The 19,010-nt window shown below is 45.7% G+C and overlaps 1 protein-coding gene and 1 long non-coding RNA gene across 2 annotated transcripts in view; both read right to left on the bottom strand.

Moving 5' to 3' along the window:
- ADAMTS2 (ADAM metallopeptidase with thrombospondin type 1 motif 2) overlaps positions 1–19,010 on the bottom strand; it is a 142,839-nt gene that overhangs the window by 104,990 nt on the left and 18,839 nt on the right. The gene's annotated exons all lie outside the window — the stretch shown is intronic.
- Positions 6,202–18,281, bottom strand: LOC112954405. The gene is made up of 3 exons (XR_003250690.1): positions 18,176–18,281; positions 9,874–9,935; positions 6,202–6,319 (listed from the first exon to the last, which is right to left on the bottom strand). It is a non-coding gene; the product is annotated as an uncharacterized LOC112954405 (long non-coding RNA).

The following is a 19,010-nucleotide window of genomic DNA, read 5'->3' as shown; positions in this document are numbered from 1 at the left end:
TTTTTCTCTGTTGCACCATTATCCAAGGCCCCTATCAATGTGCAGCAGCTTACTTCCACATCAGCCTTTTCCCTGGCTTTTGAGCACAGTTTGTGCCATTTCCAAAGAGTTTGCTGCCTTTCCTGTGGTTGCAGAACAGATGGTGCAGCGCGGAGATGGGCTCCGGCACATGGACAAACGCAGTCGCTTGGCTCCTTCCCGGAGTGAAGCCCCAGCCCCACGCGGGCGCAGGGATGCTGAAGCACCAGGGCCCTCCACACCTGCCAGAACAACCAGCCCAGGGAAAACATTAAAGCACAAGGCAGGGAAAACGAGGAACAGAAAGAATAACGAGACGTTGCCATTCCTAGAAGAGCCTGAGGACAAGTGCTGTGATTTTCAGATGTATTGCAACCTCTTAAGCAGCCATCAGTCAGTTGGGATTATAGTATATGGAAGGAACATGTTCCACCTTGGACACATGGACACRTTCCACCTTGTCTCTGCTTTGACAGCCACGGTCCAGTCACATCACGCGTCCACAGAAGGCCCCGTGTTCTCCCTTGCACAGCTGTCAGGTGCCACGCGAAGCACCAATGTACCCAGCTCGCCGTGGCATCTCCAGCACATTCCTCCACCTGGGCCAGAGCAAAGCTGCACCAAAGCACCTCGCAAGACAGAGCAGGACGGTGACCTCCCAAACACTCGTATCTGCACCTGGAAGTGTGTTTGAGAAATGTCTGGGCTATGAGAAGAACATTGCAGGTCATCCCTGCTTGGTCTTCCTAAGAAGGCTTGGAATTAAACTGCATTTCTTCTTGGCCTTGTTGTCACCTTGGCCTACCAGCCCCCTTTGATTCATGCCATATTTTTCACATACCCACTTTTTGTTCCTGTCTGGCCTAACGCCCATTACGAAATATGAAGGCAGAAGGAAATGCCACTTTTCAAGTCAYAGGAATAACCTCAGAGGAGGAAGAGCGGGAGGCACAGGAAGCTTTTGGCCTGAACCTGCCTGTTCCCCCACTACCTCCTACATTTACCAGGGTGCTGTGAATGTAGAAGCATCCACAGGATCTGCAGCACTTGGACCACTGCTCTCAGGGACGTTTTGGTTACTCTGTCCTACCTGGGCAAGCAGAGGAGAGGAGGGCAGAGTAGTGATGATCAAAATTTTGCAGTGGGATTTTTTCAAGAGTTTCCTTATAAAGTGCTTCCTCTGGAGTTTTATAGGGTTTTTTGGTGGAAAAGAAAAAGTATTTTAGTTCTGTCTCTTAGGAATTGCAAAACTTTCCTTTTTTCTTTCCGAAATTAGACTCCCTCCCCCAAGTCCTGTCTTACATTCCTCCAGAGTGAACAAAAATTTTGCTATTTTCCACATTTCAAGAAAAATTTTCCATAAGGAATAGGGAAAGTTAGAACGTGTAAAATTAATTGCATTCAAAAAAAAAACAGAAATAACCTCAGTTCTCTTGCAAGCAGCTACTGAAGGGAATCACATGGTTATGCAAACCACAACCAATATTTTGGTGCCAAAAATACAGCTTAGCAGAGAGATGTATAAACGTTTGCCAAACCTTGGAAAATAAGGGTTACAGAAGTAGATAACAGAACTCTCCTTTCAGCAGCTGTTTGAATTTCCTTCCTTTTCAAGCTCCTGGGAAGGAATCAATTAAGAAACAAGCACTTTTCCAACTTCCGCACCCTAATTTTTCATTGCTTCTGTCTCCCGGGGGAAGCTAAATCACACCTTGAAAACTCTCCTCAGGTCTCATTGCAGAGTGCTCAGCAGGGCTCAGCCCAGAGCTCAGCCCAGAGCTCAGCCCAGAGCTGCCGCAGGGCCGTCACAGCAAAACCCCAGAAGGGCCAAACTCGGGCAGCAAGAGGGGTCTGGGGGTCCCTCCTTCTCCAAGCCTCGTGTGCCACCCTACAGCAATCAGGACACTTACCACAAGAGACAGATTTCTGCAAACAGAGGGGTTTTCTATTTTACTGGTGATTCATAGAGGGGAGAACTGCAGAAAGAAGCATTTGCTTTTAAATCCCTTTTTGGGCATTTGTAATTTCTGTTCAGTGCTTGCACAAATTTTATAGACGGCTACGGTTAGCATGCAGGGACTCTGATCTACATCTCATCAAAAAGATCTGAAATTAATTAAATATTTGTATAAGAAAAGTAAATAAATTTGCTTCTCAGACCTGGAGCTCATCTGTCCTCAGCTTAGCATGCACACAAAGAATATCTGGCCTGTGTATAAACTCCTAAAACAACATCCAGGGTCTGATATTAGGAGGCTCCTGTGAATCTGAAGAGAAAAAAAGTCATTAGAGTATCAGTACTGCAGRGCAACTTTGCAGTGCAAATACATATGCACAAACACTCGTTACTGATGAGTTTTACTGAAAGAAAAATTATGACAGACCTTGCATCCTAGTAAGGTTATTTAAAATTGTATTACAATAGTGAAAAAAAAAATATTCCTGTGGAAGACATTTGGATAAAGAGACCTTGAAAGGGATTTGCCCATCTGCCACCTTCTGCTCTACTCACTTCTCCATCACTCAGCATTCCTGCTAAGCCTGCAACTCTTCTTAACAAGGAAAGGATTAATCACGCTGCTAATTCTTGCTGGGAATGCCTAAACCAGAAGTCATCGTCCTTAATGGATCAGGAGATGCAGAGCTGCAACGAAGACCTTGTTCTACACATGGTTATTAGAGCAGGATGTGCCATGAAGCAGGACACACCTACGGGTATCAGACCTCATGTCACTAGACGGAAAACAGAAAGTGACTGAATTGCCATTTGCTCTCCATTGATCTCTTCTGCATCTTTTTAGTTCAGCAATACAGATCATTTCTAGGCCTTTTGAGGGAGCTTCTACTCATTAATAACACACTTGGGGTACTGGAATTTCCTCTTCCTCCTCCCTTTGATCCAAATGTAAGCAACTCTGCAAGAAAATTACAGGAATATTCCTCTTTTTCTTCTTTTCATGCATTTTAGACAGCATGATACCTCTCCTGCATACTTCATTTAAGGAAATATAATGCCTAAACCACAATAGGTTATATTCACCTCATCTATCATTAAACAAGAATCTTCTGTAGAGAATTAGATATACATTTACTTTATCAAAACCTACATATTRCAATCTGTACCTAAGAGCAATACTAGACACTTATATAAGTGAAAAGAAAGGCAGAGAGAGTTCTGCAAAGTAAACGAGCCAGTGCCACATGGAGCCTCTTCGAAATTCCAACTGCGCTTGAGTGCAGGAAGGAGAATAAATATTGAACATGCAGTATTATTATTTATTTTCAGGCTGCACAGCAGCCCCACAAACAGCTTACACCAAACTACAACATGGCCTCGCTCCCATCCCACTAATGCCTCGTATCCATGAATCCATCGCCAGGAAAACACGGAGAACTTTGGGAAATGAGCGGCATTAAGGCTGGAATTTCTGCACCCCGTGTGGTAGCTCAATTCCTGAGCATCAACTGCTTGCAACAAGTCACTCATGAGTGAGCTCCCAAGTAAGGATTGCTGACAAATTATTTGGTGAATAATTTTAATCAACAACTAAATACAGGCAAGCCATGTTTTATTCCTAGGCAATCCCCAAATAGAAAAGGGTGACATTCATAAAACAAATTACTCTTTATGAATTATTCACCCAACTCTAATCTTTTCCAGAATTTCCAGTCTCTTCATTGAATCCTACTGTGAGAAGTTCAAGACCATACTCATTAAAATAAACTTAATGTAACTGAATCCTGGAGGAATGCATATAAAGATCAGTCATTACAAGAAGCTATTGTGCGTGTGAAATTCCCATTTTCCTCAAACAAGGAATGTGGGATCCTGTCTGCAGTTAAAAGGACATGGCAACACCTGGATTACAAGCCCTATCCCTTAAAAAATCTTAAAGGTATCTGAATGTGACCTGCTGGACCCACTTCAAGGCAATCACAGGTCCCCTTAGAAGATAAACCTCTCTCCTGAAGGTGGCCAAATTCCCTAAATCTCAGAACAGTCCTTCATCAGCAGCCTTCTTCCTTGCCGTSTGAAAGAACATGCCCAAGGTAAGGGCAGTCCCAGGCTATGTTGGAGGAAGCTTCCCATGGCCTGACTCACTACTTTCCCACTTGGACTTTCCTCTGGCAAGGCCAGGAGAGACGTGTACAGGCTCCAGAACCAGCTCAGTCCTTCTGGCGGGACGTGGTCAGCYCCTCGAGTGAATCACCAACACAAATCCTGCGATGGAGACAAGCAAACCAAACATATTCTGACCTTTGCTTGGGGAAAGCAATGAGCTGATGAATGAAGAGGAACTGGAGCTGCTGCTATCTGTATTACTCACCATGGAGAGTTCATTTGTCCTCCATTAGTAAATATGAAAATATGTAGTTTTATTGGCAGCCAAATAGCCAGGCTGTGGTTYCGGAGGATTGGCAGCCTCTGCTGCAAAGTTTCTCCACTTGGTTTGTTATTAAGTTAAATAAGATGTCTCAGATCTCGCTCATAACAGTCATCTGGTGTGTTATCTCCCGTGTATTCCAGGAGGGATGTTTTCCCGAAACCTAGTGCATCTCTGTAGCTGGCACGTGCCAGGGAGCTGCAGAGCAGCCCGTTCAGCAACAGCGCCGCAGGGGAGGACATGGGGCATCGCAGCAGCGCCGTGAGCTGTGCAAATCCACACACATCTGTAACGTTTAGAGTCTCTCTGAGTTTCCCAAGGATCACCAACAGGGCCACAGGACAAGCACGAAGCCCCTGCTCACAGTTTGCCTCCCAGCACCATCTCTGTGTATTAAACTTCTCTACAGATCCGGGCTTTGCTGTGGGAAGAGATGCTCTCTTCAGAGGGAGAGTTGGCCAAAAACTTCTAAGCAGTGTAACGGACGGACAGCTGCACTTCCTCCACCACGTCACCCGCACAGCTCCAGGCTCTTATTCGCATCCAAGAACCATGACTCACGTGCTGGGGGAGTAACGTGAGGACTCCAGATTCCAGACGCAGAGCTCTCGCGGGTATGTGGCGCATAGGGAACACGCTCGGAGCTGCTCGCGCCTCACGCACCCCAGCCCTCCTCCTGAGGAAGGACAGAGGCAAAGAGAGGAGCAAAAGGCAAAGAGACCCTGTGAACTGCAGATCCATCCCTGTCCCCTGCACACTCTGTACCAGCCTGACACCAAGAAGACGCTTTCCCTGGAGCCTCAGCAGCCTTGCAGCTGAGAACTGCTCAAGAGAAGCCCTCTCCTTGCCCCGAGCTGGAAGGAGGGTGATCACCCATGTCCCAGAACAGCAGGGGAGAAAAGACAAGGAGAGAGGAGATGGGAAAGGCAGAAGGGAATGAGAAAAGCCTTTAACAAAAAGGAAGAGAAGGGAGTTTCAGCTGAAACATCACACATGGTTTGCTATCAACTGCCACCAAGGTTGTTATTTTTTTAATGGGGGATTTAGATCACAGGAAATATAAGCTGACAAAAAATGACCATGCAACGCCAAGAATTTCATTCCAAATGTTCTCTTGACCACATGTACACCTGCAATTTCTTATTTCCAAAGGAGAGGGAGAGAAACCCAGTCTCTGCATGGTGTCCTTTGTTTGAGGCATTTCTCCTTCCATCCAGCAAAGAATGACCTGCAGCAAGTGAAAACTCATGCACAGCTCAACAGCTGCACATTGTTTGAAAGATGAACAGAAACAGAATACATTTGGTGTTATTTTAATATCTAAATATATATAAATATATCTAGTAGGTAAAGGAAATCGAAATCCAAAGTGCCAGCAGACTGCCAGAAGACTGAAAAAGTGMTATTGCTGTTGGCTCCAAAGAGAAGGGTTTGTCTGCCCTTTTCCAGGAACTTTCAAAGATAGTCATGGAAAGCAAAGGGAGAGGAGGAAAAGTTTTAGAAGGAGAAAATTACCATATAAATTGAAACCACATAGGGGATACCATATGTATATCACATACTCCAGCTCATGGTATGCATCTGCCCTGTAACTCCAGCTTCAGGTCAATATTCCGCATTGTCACAGTTTCCCCTCTAAGACACATCTGCTCGGGGCATTATCGTGTTCTGTGGCTTATTTGCTCACTTGGAGATAGTGAGAAAGACCCTGGGTAAGGAATGGTCAATATTCACATTAACAAGACAAAATAAGTCTCCTTGGACAGCTTCACAGATCAGAGATTAGATTCTTACCCTCTCCTGGCGATGAGCTTGGCACTCCCTGAAGGAGCAGGTGGGCAGAGTGTCCGTGTCCCCGCGCTCGTGATCACGGGGGCAGAGAGGTGGGAGGTGATGGGATCCCATCCTTAGCCTTTCTGAAAAAAACATTATCTGGGCATTTTCTACTCATCTGTTGTACACAAGATTAATAAGAAGAAAAGTCTTTCCTGTGAGGGTGACAGAGCCCTGAACAGGCTTCCAAAGGTCTTCCRAAGGTGGTTGTGAARTCTCCTTCTCTGGAGGTCTTCCAAACCCACCTGGATGCCGCCCTGTGCCCCRTGCTCTGGTGTCCCTGCTGGAGCAGGGGGGTTGCACTAGATGATCTCTRGAGGTCCCTTCCAACCTCAACCATTCTGTGATTCTGTGAAAAGTAAATTCTGTCCTGAAGTGGTGCTGACACAACTGCCACATCTGGGCTGAGCGACCCAATGGTTCTGGACAACTCCACCACACCGTTTACCCACCACCACTATTGCTGCAGCTGCCTTAAAAGCAAGGTTGTGGGCACCAAGCATGAGAGGAGAGCTCCAAATATTTGAAGGGGCGAAGTTTTAGTGCGAGTTGTTTCAGGTGCTTGGAGTGGTTCGGAAAGTTGGAGCTGAGCAGGTTTCCCAGCAGATRAGGAGGCTGCAGAGCCCGAAGCTCAGAGCATGAGTGGAAGAAGTAAATGCATCAGCTGGTGCCCCAACGTTGACGCACAGAAATTAAAGCTCACTAAGCCCTGGGGAATATGCTCCTCGGGAACAGGCATTTGTTTGTCATAACTTAATCCTTCCCAGAAGATGAAGATTACAGCAAACTACGCTGACTTCACCACCAAACAAGACCAACTCACAGAAGCTTTCTGTTGTCCAGCTCACTGCCAGTAACTTCATCATTTTAGTTAATGGTAATTAAATTTCTTGGTAGGTCAAATGAACAATCCTGAAGGGTTATTCAAGACGCATCAACATATTTCAAGGCAAAAACCTTTGGCTTCAAACTGGGATTACTGCACAAGCGGCTACTCTTAACTTTCACGTACCTACATCTGGGCCTTTGGCTTTGGCCATTTTCAGCAACAGAGAAAAACATCTAGTGGGAAACAGATGTGGCCTGATAATGATAAGGCGCCTACTGCTGCCACGCGGTAACTACGCGGCCGCATCCGCCGAGCGCCGCGCGCGCCCGCTCCACAGCTGTGTTTCCTCAAGGAAGAGGAGAAGCAGCAGGAATGCGAAGGCGACGGATTCCTGTTGGGAGAGAGGCAACGAAAATAAGGTTGTACGTTCTGGAAATTCAGACGCGTATCTAAGCTCGTACCACCACCTCTCCTCTCCTTGCAGGTGCAACRCTCCATCAAAATTAAATGAACCTGGAGCCGGTTATAAATCGGCCTTTGTAAAAATATTTGTTTTGTCTTTATGCACATAGCTCTACTGTCTTGTGATGCTTGAAATCTGCAGCCCTTGCACTTTAAGGGACATTAATTCAAATGAATACAGTAGCAGACCACTACCATGTATTACACTTTGTTTTTACAGATGTCCATAATTTTCAAATGCAAAGATAAAATCATGCAAAGCCAGGCAGGAGAGCCGGGCACGCAGGCCGAGGGAGCAGAAAGGCCGAGCGGGCCCTGCTCACTGATGGACTTCACTGCTCCTCACGGAAAGGACTGGTGTTCCAGAGGGCAGCTCGGGAGCAGCGGAATGGCTGGATGYAGTTTCCTGTTTACATAAATTAAGAGAAAATTGGCCTCTTCCAAGGGTTCTGTTCAGTGACATTCAGATTCCATGGGGATCACAAATCCTTTTCAAGCAGCCAAAGAACATTGGGTTTTTCATCCAAGATCAGAGCTTGGGTCCAGCATTTTCCAGTAAAGGCAGTTTCTGGGAGGGCAACAGAAACCCTGAGACACTGTAGGGTTTTTCCTCGCTCCCCACAAATCCACCCTTGTAGAGGTAAGTGCAACTGGTCTGCCTCAGTCATGGGTTATTTTGCAGAGCAGGCCTGGGAAAATGCAGACCAGATGGGAACACAGAGCGACTCCCAGCCACCATAGGAAACATGTAGCGTCTTCTCAGGCAATTTCCCCTCAACACAGTACTTCATATTTCTGCTGCAGAATGGTTCCCATTCCCAGCTTTGGGGTTAAATAGAAGTGGTTGGACTGTTGAGAAGACAGCAAATATTCAGTTATTCATTTGTTCCAGCTGAGACGTTGCAGCAGCCAGAGGAGCGGAGGGCCCAGGCGAGGGGCAGCTCCTTGAGCCCCCAGCACCGCAGCGGCTCCCTGCCTGGACGGCTCCCAGCCAGGACGGGCATCGCACCCGCTGGGCACCAACGGCAGGAATCCTTCCTGGCTGCTCCCGAGCCCGCAGCACAGAGCCCACACGCTCCTCGGAGTGCAGCTGGCAAAAGCCCCAGAGAATTACCAAATGATGAGTTTTGCTTGGATGAGAATGATTGCCAGAGTTAATTATGAGCTATTATTTAGACATATTGGTGAGGAAGACATAACAACCCTAGATGCTCAGACTTGACCTGCCAAATCGAGGTCTCTGGGCACAACGCTGCATGTAGACATTGGTTAGGGTTCAACCAAGAAACTTTCTCCGCAGTTGGCTTTGATGAGGTTTTATGGACACGCAAAGCTTTCCATTAGCAAGCGGTCTTTGGACCTCCGTTATCAGAGCAGCAATAGAAGCATGAGCTGGAGCTGCCCCCGTGGTCACTTCTTGGCCTATCCCAGTGACACAGATCTTGAGAAACAGATTCTTTTTGTGATAGAAAGACCTAAGAACATTGATAGCTTGGGAATAAGCTAAAAACTTGCACCATTAACAAGAGAGACCTGGGAAATGATTCTGCACATTGCCAAGAAATTAAACCAAATTTAATTTCCCATCTTAGGCTTTTTTATGTCTTTTCTACTTCTTGCAAATGAGAGATTATGCCAAGAAAATATCTTAAAAATATCACAACAAACACAAGCCCCATTCTGCTAAAGCAACTGTTAAGTTCTAAAAAGAAAGCATTTTCTCTGATGTCTGAAAAGTTTTGCTGCCAAATAAGCAAAGAAGGGAGAAGTAATACAATAAAAAATCTGAGAAAGGGCAAGACCTGGAGTGTGACTGGGCATTTAGACACTGTAATACTGGACAGCTTCTAAGAACTGCATTAACAATAAAGCTCCAAGTCACTTCTAGCAGCAACAGTGCAGTGAGATGATGGGACTTTGGAGAAATAAGCTACGTTTTTCATATTAGATAGCGAGTGCAGTGATAGGCCTGTGCTAACCAGGCCAAAGACAGATGAGATAAAAGCTCAGTATCCTGTTTCCAAAGGTGTCCGATAGCAGYGTTTTAAGAATCTACATAAGACCAGGTCAAGCAGGTAGCAGWATTTTTCCTGAATGTGCTTCCTATTTCCACAAAAGCACAAATTTGRGATTTCGGGGACCAGAGGTGATGTCTGGATACTTTTTTAACTCATGCACCACTTCAGCATCAACAGTAGCAAGGAGTTTCTTGGCATTATTGTGCTCCCCATCGGCTTCCTTCCATTCATCTGAACCTCCTGCAAGTTTTCCTTGATGTGTCCTAATCCTTGCCATGGAAGAGATACTGAACAGCGCTTACCCCTTTACCTCCATGATGTTACACACCTCTGTATCTCAGTATCTCCTCCCTTGAATCCTTCTGCCTTCTACAGCATTTCCCAACTGCTCTAAAAGGAAGGAGAGAGACATGGTCATCCCTGTCCCACTCAAAAGGTCCAAGAATAAACCTCACTTAGTTTTATTACTCACTGTTACTCACCAGCCTTTCCTCTCTACGTGTGTAGTTTTGCAACAGCACTGAGTTTCACGTCACTGTTACTCTTTGGCATTACGAATCATACCTCTTGCAAAGTCATCACAAAGATTCTGGCTATTTATTTAGTCTCAATCCAAGGCTAAGTTTTGATTTGAATGTGAGACTTGGAAATTATAATTCCAAGTCGCAGAACACAATGGTTGATGAAAAATGACAGACTACAAAATAAGTGGCTTATCCTTCCGTCTCTTCTATCCCAATGAAGTCTTTTTTTCCACCTCTATGAAGTTCTCAGGCAGTTCACTCTTTGAGGAAAGCCCTCATTTCATGATTTTAGCACTGCTATTATGATATCGGCAGGGGTTTCTTTTAAAGCCTCCTCTGGCAGGAATGTAACTCCCTAAGATTCTCTCCGTGCATTTAGAGCAAAACAGCTCGAGCTGCTGCGGTTGCAGAGAGATGTTTGAACTTTAATGCAGTCTTAGAAGCTCAAAGAAGAAGGCAGACATAAACCAAAACATGATTAGAAATTAGACGTTAAAGCTGAGGGTTTTTAACCAAATCTCATTCTCTGAATGCTTGGGTTTACGGCACAAACCTCCCCGYACACGTCAGGGATCATCTGGGCTTTTCAAAGTCATGCTTACAGTTCACAGAGGCTGTCAGCAACTGTGTTTAAAAGGAGTCCTTGGGTATCTGTGTCACCATGAGGCTGAGCTCAGGTTTAGCACCCATGGTGACAGGGCTACTCCAATTAAAAGAGCCTGCAGATAAAAATCTTCAAATGTTGGGTGTTATTAAAACATTCCGGCTTGTTCTCGCTGCGTTTCGCGCCCAGCTCGGGGCAGGGCCCTTTGCCGCCTCCCCGAACTCTCCTCCTGCTCCGGACCCGGCCAACCCTGCGCCTGGAGCCTCCTTTCCCAGGCAGCCTCCTTCCCACCACGTGGGGCGCGTTAAGGAGCGCTCACGGGTACAAATCCTGCAGCTGGGCCAGGCGGCCGCCTGAGAAAACACTGCGGCCACGGCACGCACGGCTCTTTATGTACACTTCTATACACACACACACAGATCACGTTACATCTCTCCCACGTTGTTTATTTYACTCATCTCCCATCTCCACGTAGGCTGTGGCTTGGCAGAAAACACTGTCCAGGCCCTGTTTGCACTCCACGATGTTCTCTGCATTCCCCCAAGGCCCGAGGCATCTTCTGCCCCATTTCAAGGCTGGGTCTGAACCCACAGCAGCGGGTGCCTGAAGCCTGCAGAGCCCACCCGCAAGCCAGCATGGAAGTCCTCACAACACTCAGCAATAGGACAGGTTTTATTWAATAAGAGTCTTTCTGAAGCCTTTCTATGATCTCATAACCAGCTTCTCCGTTCAGCCTCACTACGAAAACTGAAACACCTACAACCAAAAGTGGTTTCTCCAGCTCGTTAATAACTACACAAAATATCATGACGGGAGGCTGCGTGTGCATCCCACACAGGGCAAGCAGGAGACTCGGATGGAAGCTCCGACCACATCTCGAGAAACCCAGGGGCCGACTGAGCAGCCCCAACAGGGAGGGCCGGCGGGAGGCTGGGCCGGGCACCGGCATGGGGCGTTTGGGCACGGAGCGAGGCCGGAGCCGCAGCTGAAAGAACCCGTCTAGAACCACGCCTAATTAGTCCAGTTAGAGCAGGACTTCCAGGAACTGAGTTGTCACCCAAAGCGCTTGGTGCTCCTGCTCCCCGTGCAGCGCCAAGCCAACTTACTCTGAAAGCAACTTCTAATTGCTTCTAATTGCTTATTGGAGCATTTGAAATCCATGGTCTTTTTAATTGTGGAGACGCAGGAGGTGGTAAGAGGAAAAACGCATCACAACAGAAGATGATTCAGGTCACTGGGATAGTTTATGGTATATGCCCTACTCTTTACAATGCCAACTGCTCACTATACTCTGTGCATGGATATATATATTTTTATATATACGCATTTACACACACCAGCAGGTATATTAAACTCCGGCATCATAATTCTAACACGTGTAATTTACAGGTGCCTTATGTATACATTGGCYTTTTATACCGACATAACCACATTTATGTCTTACCCTCTCGATGTGAAAGCTTCTCAGGAAGGCTCTCCCTAATTCCCATCCTCAATCTGAGATGAATGATCACCCCCTTCCCGCCGGGTATTGCTTTTGCTGAGCTGCCTTATGCCAAAGCAGTTTGTGTTTTATATAGTCAGCCTCGGGCCGTTTTTTAAATCTTGCCTTGTTAGCCTCTTAGGGTTTCTCAGGAGGATTTAAAGGCAAATGGAAAGCCTATATACTATTCCATACCTCATTTAGATATACTGAGAAATGCAAGCTTGGACCACAGGTTAAGAGGGCAGTGGGAAAAAAACATGCTGCAGCGCTGCAGTCCTATTGCAAGAACATTTTGTTTTTTCAAAACCCAGACATATAAATACAGGGAAAGTCTAATTAAGCTGGACATTGGTGACCACAGGTGGTGGCCCACATCTTGGCACACCACTGAAACCTGTCAGACAGTTCTTCACCATTCCAAGATTAAAATACTGTCAACTGATCCAGACTTCAAAACGTACAAAATACAGYAAAGGGTCTGAAAGGACCTGCTGCCATAAAGGGACACCCACAGAAAGCAGGTGAAATGGGATGAGAATTCAGAAGAGGTGCTCCTGGTTCACATTGTARCTGTGTCCATGCCCAGGTAGGTCTGAGAGCAGCATCGTCACTGGTCAAACAGGACTGAGCACAGCTAAGAACTACCTCTGTAGCAGGAAAGCGGGGGAACGGTGTCATGGGGCCACCTAAACAGAAATCTTCCCCCTAACGCAGGGGCACTGCGGAGCTAAGGGGCTACCTTCTCCTCACATCCCCTTCCTGACCCCTTCCACACTACTCGAGCAGAGAGGGCCTTCAGCAGGGAGAGAAGATTTTCTTCCACACTTTTTCCATTAATATCCACGAGATTTCAGTGTTCTGCACTTCCAAAAATCAGGTCCAAGGTCAATATTCATACCTTTGGAGAGTAAGGAAATGCCTCTGGCCCATCCCACGCTATGCAAGTGTTGTGCAGTGAGGTCAGCAATCCATTTAATGTCACAAATCAGTGTGACAGCCCTTCAGAAGCTCTACCAAGACCTCGCATGGCTTGCACTTAAAAGAATACACACATGGTGAACGAGCTGCCAAAAAGAAGTTGAGCTGAAAAATGACTTACTGAATGCTCTACAAAATCTTACCACCATTTGCAGCGATCTTCCAAGAGCTCTAGCAATTAAAGCAATTTAGCTACAAAAGACCATTCTCATCTTCCTCTTCATATTCACTTAAAATTGCTAATTATCTTCAGCCCAAGAGGCAGGATCCTAATTAGGAAGAAAGTCTCTTGGCTTGAAAGGGCACCAGCCAGCAATAATTGCTGCATGCTCATTTTGAAATCTCCACAGCTTTCCATGATGTTTGGAAACACCATCATGGATTCTTGACATGGATTTACCTGCAAGGAGAATGGAAGCCACTTGCATTTAGTCTTTTCCTTCTGATTGAGTCTCGCACTGCAAAATATCTGCAAAATCAACATGATGCTGCAAGCAGCGGGTTGCTTCCTGCCTGAGCAGGAGCCTATAACGACTTGTGGCATCCATACCACAAGATAGAAGTCTACCCTAGAACTTCCCAGACTTTCTAAATAGACTTTAGATCGTAAAATGGGCCCTCAGGCTTTTTATGCTCATGCAACAATTGCACCAGCCACAGCAGAGCTGCTGCCTATTTGCATTAGCATGAGGCAGGGATGTACTCCAATGTCTCTGTCCTAAAAATACTGATTCCTAAARTGCTGTTTCCAGATTAAAAAACCCCTGCGAGTCACCTGTTCTCCTATGGACCCCATGGCCAACTTCCATTTTGCCTAATCCAGTTTCACAAGTCCTTGCAGTTTATAAGCAAACTCCCTTGGGTACAGCAAAACCAAGGACGTCACCTCATGTGCTTGAGCACATTCTGGGCAGGCCAAGTCATCTACACAGAGCAGATGTCAACCTTGGGATATGCAACGTTTGTCCGTAACAGCAGCAATAACTTCCAAATCGCTGAAGCTTGGGCAAATATCTCAAGATGCAGCCTCAGCATGTACTGTAAGATGGGTAGTGCTAGAGGTGGTGGAACCTCGGTTTGAGATTCTTAGGGTTAGATTTAGTTCTTGAAATTGGACTGCAAAAGAAAACAGACACAGCGTTTTATTAACTTTTTGTTGTTTTTGGAGGAGGATCAAAAGAGAAGGAATTGGGATGAGAAACCGCCTGTAAATCTCAGGGCAACAGAAGAAAATAAGAGTAATAATAAAAATTTTAAAAAGGGTAACTGCAAAGAGAGCAGAAGCCTTCACTGTTCCATCCTCCTTTCCTGAGTTTTAGACTCTTAAATCATAAACTGGCTGAGCAATGAAGAAGATGCATTTGCAGTCATGGTGGAAGCAACAGTATGTATGAAAACAGCTCCAGCCACAAATGCATTAGTGGAACAGGACAATCCGGCACAACCCTCCAACCCCAGCTGGACTAAAACCAGGCATGGAGACATGGAAGTTAGGCTCTTCAAATCCCTATTTAAGCACTTAAACATGACCTGGTTTTAAAAGCTGCTTAAATATCTGACTCCCTCTCATTCCACTGAAACCGTAGAGCTGGGTTAGCCGTTATATTCACTGCAGCTACCTGCCTCAGCCACGGGAGACCACAGATGCGACGTGGCATTTGAGACGTTGCTTTGAATCCGAAGACAACTAAAGAGGAGGYTGGGAAAAGAGGAGGTTGGGAGCACCTTGGATACGGCCCCTCATCCCGGCGGAAAGCACTGCAGTCCCAGCTGCCATCAGGAAACGTGCCAGGCAAAGGCACGGTCACCTGCACACCACACACAAGCTTATCTGCTACGGACTATCAGAGCAGCACAGGGAGGTCTTCTCCTATTCGAGTCATCTCTCCTCAGGGTTTTTATTACTTTATCATCGACTCRAGCGCAGCATAAACCCTAATGCCRACAAGGTGGCGGGTTCAGAATTTCAGTCCTCAAGGTCAGCGATCCCTGCTCAGTTAGGCCCAGTTGCACCTCACAGGGCCAAGAACAGAGCTGCTTGTCAGATGTCCAGACAGGCAGATTCCTAAATAGGACAAATTGCTGCGTGCACATCTGGGAGAGGAGTATCCCGTAATTTATGCTGTTCTACTCATGACGGAGATCCAGAAATAATTACAGTGGAGACCCTGTAAATTAAGAGTGGAACTTTTGCTTTTTAGGATAGACTTCTACAGATCATTTCTGATTTCTGTTCTCCAGCACCTCTGAGAAATGCAAAGTGATTTTTTTTTAATTAAAACTAATGGTTTTGTTCGAGCTCCAACTTAGTGTGCATTTGGTGCTAAGAAATGCTGCCAAATTTCATAACTTAATTTGAGCAAACGATCCTTTTTCCTTAGTGTACAAATTGCTACATTCCAAGCACATCCTACACAGCCCGGCCAAATTGAGACTGTCTAACAAAGCTTAACAGGGGCCATTTTCGCTTGTCCAAGCAAGTCAATATGACAAGGATGAATGTGGCCTATGATGCTATTAGAAATATTTATGAATCACAATACAAACCATAGACATGAATAAGTCAGCACGAGTAAACTCAATGGTATGGGATACGTCTACTTTTCTTCCCTGAAATCATCTTAGGCACTGCTCTTTAGTACCAGACCCTACTGTCCAACAGATCATTTGTAATTMCAAAATTTAATTGTAAACTTGTCCGTTTTGCATTTCAAATCCATATCATTTCGAGGAGTTCTGTTCCAATCTTTGCTCATCAGAGTTTACACACTGTTGCATAATGCAACCTTATTAAAGATTACAATCTGCTGCAAAAGGTTTTCTTCTGCCTGGAACTACACAGAGAACTGAACTAAGCCTGGCATCATTTCAGCAGTAAGTCGGACTATTTCCAGCAAGGCAAACTAAATAATTTTCTGTCCTAATTACTTCRGATAATCTTGAATTTCACTTGATCCCCTCTCTCCACGTAGCATTTAGCCATGAAGCAGAGACCTGCTAACACACGCTGGCCTGCATAATTGGAAGGTGAGTCATAATTGATATAAAAWCAGGTACCGAGGCCAACGGCGGCCAGTTCACCAAATACCCCTCCCCATGCCTGCAACGCTCCAGCTTACCTGGTAAGAAACTACTTTTACAAGAGAGATAGGGAAGAGAAGAAGCTTCCTAATTACAGGAAATTGGGATTTCAGGAAAGCACAGGGACAGGAAACATCACCGCAGGGAGAACCATGGTGCACAGCAGGGGCACTGCCGCGTTTTGTCAGGTAAAGCAGGCAAAGGCCATGCTCATTTTCAACTTTCCCCTTGTCGATGACAGGGTTTTCTCAACACCACGTAGCACTGCAAGCTTAAATAAACCTACCAGACAGTCACGCTTGATTAATCTGCCTACCAAAGGTAGATCAGCTTAGAGGACGTTCAAGATCACGTCTTATCTCTTGAGACTACAACTTCTCCTATCTGTTGCAAGAGTTCTTTTCTTTTTAATGCTGCTGCTCCATAACAGAAGAATGTATTTAAGCCAGAAATAGGCCAAGACTAAAACATTTCTTCCAAGTCCTTAACAATTCAGGTGGGGCGCCCATCCAAATCTGCTTTGGATGCAAGTCAAATCCAAAGCTTGAGAAAAACTGTTTTCTTGTTCCAGTTCAAATACAGACAAAATCTCAAAATCTCTCTTGAGACAATGAACATATGCCTCAGATGAACTATGATTAAAAATACTATTCTCTCATCATCTCCCGATTTAATTCTCAGTARATGGTCCCACTTTCCACTTGTGCAGCATCACACCCAGCTCTGGTGTTGGTTAGACCGCACGACCACGTGCTAGTGCACAAAAGCAATTTCCTTTCGCCAGCTGCACATTTTCCACCCCTTTCTCCCATTCCAACCCAGATCTAATACTTTAGCACAATATGCTTTAGCCCTGCCTATCACCAAAAGCCRGTTCCCACAGATTAATACCTGTGGGTTCATGAATCAACACATAGGCTTTGACTTGAAGAGTTCCTCCCTTGGCTTTCTCTTTCTGTAACTGCACTCCGTTATTTTCAGCTATAACAGCTACATTAGAAAAGAGTCACTTTCAAGTTTATTAATTAAATGTCTTTAAGCCACCCCACCAGGGAGTACTAGAGGATTCTTTACCCGCAAAMCCCTGCTGTTAAGCAAGGCTGATCCCCACTTACCACTCATTGAAAAATCTGCAGCTTCTCCTCCTCCTGTACCCCCCTTTCATTTGCACTTCTACTTTATAAAGCCRGATTTCCCCCCTCAGAAAAGAGCCCCCCTCACTTATTGCACAGAGATTCGGACAGGGTGCCGACCGCGCGCGCAGCAGCCCCACGCRGGTTCAGAGCTGGGCAGACCAGAGCCTCTGGAGGCAAAACCAGACATTTCTCTGCTTCCCTTGGCTACTGCCAAGACGTTCTGCAGAGGGGACAGGCAGGGAGGCACAGCACCGAGTCCTGCTTGTTGGACTCCGAGTCACCACCRGGCAGCCTGTTCCTGGGGTGCGAACTACCTCCTCCCTTTAATGTTAGGGGGAAAACGTGTTAGCCTAATTCCTCAGAAGCTTAAGAGTTCAGCATAACATATAAGAAACGCTTTTTTTTCCTACAGCCGTCTGCTCTCTGGCACCGCCTCACAATACTTTACTGCCACGTCTTACTTTGCAATGGGAGGGTGCCAAGAATGAGATAAGTGCAGACATCCATGACTGGGAAACACAAGTAAAAGGCCTTGTCCAGAGCCAATTACAGCCTTTAACAGACAAGTGCTTAAAAAAATAAAGATCCCCCAAACTAAACAAACAAAAAGCAACAGTAAATTTGTCTTTCCGTATTCAGCAAGCTGAAACGCAGCATTTATTTCTTTGGATTAAAGGGTTCTTCGTCTCTTATAAAAGCCTCCAAAGCCAAGCCAAACTGAAATATAGCCTTTGTTCCTGCAGAACTTGAAGAGTCTGATTCTAGTACTCAAAAACTATGAATCTCCATATTACTGTGTTAAAGAAGAGCTCATTCTTTACCTGCTGAAAATCATCTTCAAACAGCCCTTGAAGAAGAACTTCTTCAATTGGTGCCCCATTGGTGCCTCGCACTGGTGTCTGGGCCACTTCAAAGTCCTTGYTCCACATCTCTCCTTACTGGAACACTAATGCTCATCACAGCTATCACACAGGGGAGATGATAAAGATACAACAAACCATTACAATAATTGCAAATTGCTCTGAAAAAGGTTAGGACCAGAAACAGAAAAAGCCAGCACACCCTCTCTTGCTCAGGAGGCTGCCGGGTAGCTCCAACAAGTGCCAGCAGCTCCAAAAATTCATACCAGCTGGTCAGGATTACATACTCAAAGGTATTTACATAACAAAAGAAGCAATTAGCAAGATATGAAAAGCCTCCAAGCAAGTTAGATACTTTAAACCCAGCAAAGGTCAAGCAAGTTAAGACTGTACCTCACTTGCATGAGGAAGGTTCCAGTGTTCACCAGGTCTACGTGTCTGCTGCCCTTGTAAATCTACTAMATTTTGCACTTAGGAGCGGATTTAAAGAGCAAAAATTCATTTTTCACAATTTAGGCCACTGAATTAGCTTCACCTGACCATCGTCCCCACCCCAGACCAAGCTGACAGCAGCAGCCTGTTCAGCTGTGGTGTCACCCRTACTGCGGTGGTACCGCAACAGGGACGCTGCGGAGACACAATCAAAAACATTATTGAATTGAGTTTGCTGAAAACTTCCAAGTACAGAAGAATTTACCTTTGGCTTAAAACTAGGACTGAAAAATATCAGTTCAAAAAGAATGTGTTGGCCAAGGCCATGTGCACCTTCAGAAGKGGGTTTCTCGTGAGAGCTGCG

Source organism: Nothoprocta perdicaria, unplaced genomic scaffold, assembly GCF_003342845.1.
Source record: "Nothoprocta perdicaria isolate Ctin4 unplaced genomic scaffold, notPer1 scaffold_5, whole genome shotgun sequence".
Classification (NCBI taxonomy): Eukaryota; Metazoa; Chordata; class Aves; order Tinamiformes; family Tinamidae; genus Nothoprocta; species Nothoprocta perdicaria.
The sequence above is the reverse complement of the archived record's forward strand: the minus strand, read 5'-3'. Positions and strand labels throughout refer to the sequence as shown.